Source organism: Rattus norvegicus, chromosome 5 (genome assembly GCF_021556685.1).
Source record: "Rattus norvegicus strain SHRSP/BbbUtx chromosome 5, alternate assembly SHRSP_T2T, whole genome shotgun sequence".
Lineage (NCBI taxonomy): Eukaryota > Metazoa > Chordata > Mammalia > Rodentia > Muridae > Rattus > Rattus norvegicus.
Window position 1 is genome coordinate 33,890,817 of NC_141538.1, and position 6,021 is coordinate 33,896,837.

Below are 6,021 nucleotides of genomic sequence, written 5' to 3' on the forward strand. Positions count from 1 at the left end.
AAGAGCACATCAAAACAATCATCCACCATGACCAAGTAGGCTTCATCCCAGGCATGCAGGGATGGTTTAATATACGGAAAACCATCAACATGATCCATTATATAAACAAACTGAAAGAACAGAACCACATGATCACTTCATTAGACGCTGAGAAAGCATTTGACAAAATTCAACACCCCTTCATGATAAAAGTCCTGGAAAGAATAGGAATTCAAGGCCCATACCTAAACATAGTAAAAGCCATATACAGCAAACCAGTTGCTAACATTAAACTAAATGGAGAGAAACTTGAAGCAATCCCACTAAAATCAGGGACTAGACAAGGCTGCCCACTCTCTCCCTACTTATTCAATATAGTTCTTGAAGTTCTAGCCAGAGCAATCAGACAACAAAAGGAGGTCAAGGGGATACAGATCGGAAAAGAAGAAGTCAAAATATCACTATTTGCAGATGATATGATAGTATATTTAAGTGATCCCAAAAGTTCCACCAGAGAACTACTAAAGCTGATAAACAACTTCAGCAAAGTGGCTGGGTATAAAATTAACTCAAATAAATCAGTGGCCTTCCTCTATACAAAAGAGAAACAAGCCGAGAAAGAAATTAGGGAAACGACACCCTTCATAATAGACCCAAATAATATAAAGTACCTCGGTGTGACTTTAACCAAGCAAGTAAAAGATCTGTACAATAAGAACTTCAAGACACTGAAGAAGGAAATTGAAGAAGACCTCAGAAGATGGAAAGATCTCCCATGCTCATGGATTGGCAGGATTAATATAGTAAAAATGGCCATTTTACCAAAAGCAATCTACAGATTCAATGCAATCCCCATCAAAATACCAATCCAATTCTTCAAAGAGTTAGACAGAACAATTTGCAAATTCATCTGGAATAACAACAAACCCAGGATAGCTAAAGCTATCCTCAACAATAAAAGGACTTCAGGGGGAATCACTATCCCTGAACTCAAGCAGTATTACAGAGCAATAGTGATAAAAACTGCATGGTATTGGTACAGAGACAGACAGATAGACCACGGGAATAGAATTGAAGACCCAGAAATGAACCCACACACCTATGGTCACTTGATTTTTGACAAAGGAGCCAAAACCATCAAATGGAAAAAAGATAGCATTTTCAGCAAATGGTGCTGGTTCAACTGGAGGTCAACATGTAGAAGAATGCAGATCGATCCATGCTTATCACCATGTACAAAGCTTAAGTCCAAGTGGATCAAGGACCTCCACATCAAACCAGACACACTCAAACTAATAGAAAAACTAGGGAAGCATCTCGAACACATGGGCACTGGAAAAAATTTCCTAAACAAAACACCAATGGCTTACGCTCTAAGATCAAGAATCGACAAATGGGATCTCATAAAACTGCAAAGCTTCTTTAAGGCAAAGGACACTGTGGTTAGGACAAATGGCAACCAACAGATTGGGAAAAGATCTTTACCAATCCTACAACAGATAGAGGCCTTATATCCAAAATATACAAAGAACTCAAGAAGTTAGACCGCAGGGAAACACATAACCCTATTAAAAAATGGGGTTCAGAGCTAAACAAAGAATTCACAGCTGAGGAATGCCGAATGGCTGAGAAACACCTAAAGAAATGTTCAACATCTTTAGTCATAAGGGAAATGCAAATCAAAACAACCCTGAGAATTCACCTCACACCAGTGAGAATGGCTAAGATCAAAAACTCAGGGGACAGCAGATGCTGGCGAGGATGTGGAGAAAGAGGAACACTCCTCCATTGTTGGTGGGATTGCATACTGGTACAACCATTCTGGAAATCAGTCTGGAGGATCCTCAGAAAATTGGACATTGAACTGCCTGAGGATCCAGCTATACCTCTCTTGGGCATATACCCAAAAGATGCCCCAACATATAAAAAAGACACATGCTCCACTATTTTCATTGCAGCCTTATTTATAATAGCCAGAAGCTGGAAAGAACCCAGATGCCCTTCAACAGAGGAATGGATACAGAAAATGTGGTACATCTACACAATGGAATATTACTCAGCTATCAAAAACAACGACTTTATGAAATTCGTAGGCAAATGGTTGGAACTGGAAAATATCATCCTGAGTGAGCTAACCCAATCACAGAAAGACATACATGGTATGCACTCATTGATAAGTGGCTATTAGCCCAAATGCTTGAATTACCCTAGATGCCTAGAACAAATGAAACTCAAGACGGATGATCAAAATGTGAATGCTTCACTCCTTCTTTAAAAGGGGAACAAGAATACCCTTGGCAGGGAAGGGAGAGGCAAAGATTAAAACAGAGACTGAAGGAACACCCATTCAGAGCCTGCCCCACATGTGGCCCATGCATATACAGCCACCCAATTAGACAAGATGGATGAAGCAAAGAAGTGCAGACCGACAGGAGCCGGATGTAGATCGCTCCTGAGAGACACAGCCAGAATACAGCAAATACAGAGGCGAATGCCAGCAGCAAACCACTGAACTGAGAATAGGACCCCTGTTGAAGGAATCAGAGAAAGAACTGGAAGAGCTTGAAGGGGCTCGAGACCCCATATGTACAACAATGCCAAGCAACCAGAGCTTCCAGGGACTAAGCCACTACCTAAAGACTATACATGGACTGACCCTGGACTCTGACCTCATAGGTAGCAATGAATATCCTAGTAAGAGCACCAGTGGAAGGGGAAGCCCTGGGTCCTGCTAAGACTGAACCCCCAGTGAACTAGACTGGTGGGGGGAGGGCGGCAATGGGGGGAGGGTTGGGAGGGGAACACCCATAAGGAAGGGGAGGGGGGAGGGGGATGTTTGCCCGGATACCGGGAAAGGGAATAACACTCGAAATGTATATAAGAAATACTCAAGTTAATAAAAAAAAAATAAAATGTAAAAAAAAAAAAAGAAAGTAACTTCCTTCGAAGGCAGTGAGGTGGAATTTTCACTTATCACTTGTCATTTCCTGGTTCGATGGGGCTCCTGACTAATCTCTGTAGGAGCATCAATATCTGTGTGAATCTCGGAACCTTCCCTGCTTATGGAATCAATGCTATATTTGAATGAATAATTAATATACATAATGACATTCATCCCCCTCTCTCATCCTGTGTGGATCTAATGGAGAAACAAAAGAATGACAGAAAGAAACCAAAGCTTCATCTCTATCAGTAATACTAGCCCGGTTAAATGGATTATGTCTGTTTGTCCCCCAAACGCAATTATAACATACCAAGTTTTAGCATAAGACAGGCATAGTCAGATTCAAGGCAGCATTGGACCAATGTTAACCTTTCTGTGTGGGTGGACAGACATTGCCCATGGAGGAACAGCAGATTGTTCCCGAAAGGAGACGTGGCTGAGGCTCAGCCAGCTACGCTTGGCCAGTTACACTCAGGCATTCTAATCTAATCTACAAAGCATGCCATTTGTTTCATTTCTCCTGAGGTGATGGAAGTGAAGCCGCAGGGACAGCCTGGCACACCCTCCCTCCTAAGAGAAAGAATGAGGACATCAAATATTTGCCTGAAATCACTCCAGCAGATGCCATCACATCTCCAGCAGTCCTTCCTTTGGGTCTAAAGATAATCCCTTCGCCAATCTTTTTGTCTCTTCACTTGTACTAATCTCTACTGCTTTCCTTTTCCCCACGTCTCTTATCTGGAAGACTTTGGCTATTGATTTCCACAAGTAAATGTGCCTGTATCTTTCCTATCTCAAAGAAATCCTGACTCCTTTAGCCTCGACTCTTGCTTTCTACAGCACAGTTTCTGCCCTTTGTTTGGAAGCCAGACTCTTGAAAGTGACATAAGAATGTATGTCTTCTATTCTTCAGCCCACCGCTCTAGGCCTCTACCATCTCCATTATCTGAAAATGTTCTTGCTAATTCAAAAGTTAAGTGATTATTCAAAAGCCCATTTCTTTCCTCAGCCCTCAGCAGTGGGTAATACTCTCCCTTACTCTCTACATTATTTTAAATCTTCTTTCTCTGGAGTTTCTGTGACAACCTTCTCTGGTTTAGTTCCTTAAGAAGTGTCTTCATCTCTTAGTCCATAAATACTGTTGCTCCCACTAAATTCATCCCTGATTCTCTCTTTATATCTAAATACTCCTTGAAAAAGCATTTAAATTACCAATTACCAATTTGATGATTCTCAAATTACAATTCTAACATAAACCTTTACCTAAGCATGATATTTGCCTTGGTATATGTTCAGTATCTTTGTATAGATGGACCAGTTATTGAAAACTAAATTAATTATCTCCCTCCTCAAACTTGGATATTAGTATGCCCAGTCACCATAGTTCACATACTGGAAATTACCTTTTATTTTCTCTATCTCTTCAAACCTCTCCTTTAATTCTATAGGACGTTATATTCAATCCCTTTAGTAGAATTCCATCTACACCTCATGCACACTTCCTTTACTCTTATCCCTCTGCTCTCATGAGGTCAGCATCTCCCATGCCACTGATACAATGGGTGTTCTGAATTTAAGGAACTAGGGCAGGTGACCGCAATGACATTAGTGAGAAGTCATGCAGCAATCACTCATGATACTTTGGTTTGGCTGTTTGTTTTTAGTTCTTTTAGGGACACTGTTGAATCAAAAGTCAACCTTTAGAAACGTCTCCTGCTCTACTTGAAAACCACTGACAAATTCTGGGGAAAAATCATGCAATGTGTGGCGTGACAATTTTCAAAATTCCTAGCCCTGATTTGGAGTCCTTATCTGTCTTTACCTGTCACTGACAGAATCCAAAACACTGAGCACAATGTTCCGGCCAGGAAACAGTCAGGAAAAAAAAAATCCAACCTTTAAGGCACACACCCCACTTAGTGACCTACTTCCTCAGACTTAACCCTACCTCCTAAAGTTTATATTAATTATTATTAGCCTATTAAACTATAAATTCATTAATGGATCTGTCTTTTATGATTCAACTACCTCCCAGAAATTCTATCTTTAAACAATACTATATTAGAAGCCAAGACTTGGGTCTGGGGCATATTTCATATCCAAACCATAAAAAATACTTAATTAGACATCAGGATTTTTGTCCAAGTCTCTAGTAGATTGCAAATATAAACTGTACAGAGAACATTTTTGTTCACCACAAAATCTGGTTTCTTTCATATGACATAAAATATACTTCATGATTTTGCTCCTGGCTCTGCCTGTCCCAGGGTATTTACTTCTGATAATCTGCCAAATTGAAATGTTAAATGAAGTCTCTTCTAGTAGTTGTTGCATAGACTCTTTGCCCAGTTGAAATACTAATTTATCTGACAGTGGAATGACACTTTTGAAGTATCCAGAACTTTGGATCCAAAGTAGCCACCTTGATCATTCACATAAGCAGAGGTGACTTTGCAGTAAGTAATTAGTGCTACAATTAACCTGCAGTAACACTGTTCTTTTCTTTATGTAGTTCATGCACTACTTCAGAGTCTAAACTAAGTCAGGAGCTATATGGAGGAAGTTACTACTTAACTATATTCTAAACCCAGAACTTAAATTTCAAATTCATAGCTTCCCACCCTTTTGCATTTTTCTAAGATATGAACTATGAAATGTTAACTCTGGAAGAATTTATGCATCGACCTTTAAATAAAATATAAGCACATCAATACTTGCTTCATTATGCAGTTTTGCCATGGAAATATATTTTATTGTAAATACAATTGTCTTAATCTGTTTTTAAATACTGTTAGAACATAATTATCTGAGGCCAGTTTATAAAGAATGGGGACTTATTCTTCCAATTCTTGAAGCTGCAAAGTCCAAGGTTGAAGACTCACTCCTGATCAGGAGCCCCTACATATGTCACAACTGGCAAAGACAAAGGTGTAAGAACATACAGAGAGAGGTCAAGACAGGGCCAACTTCCTTTCAGAGTGACCTACTTTGGACAGGATTAGTCCACTCCTATGATAATGCTAGGAATCATAAGGGTGCTTATAACCTGTTCTTCTTCTGTTGATCCTTCTCTTCCAGTACTGAAGCTCTAGGGACCA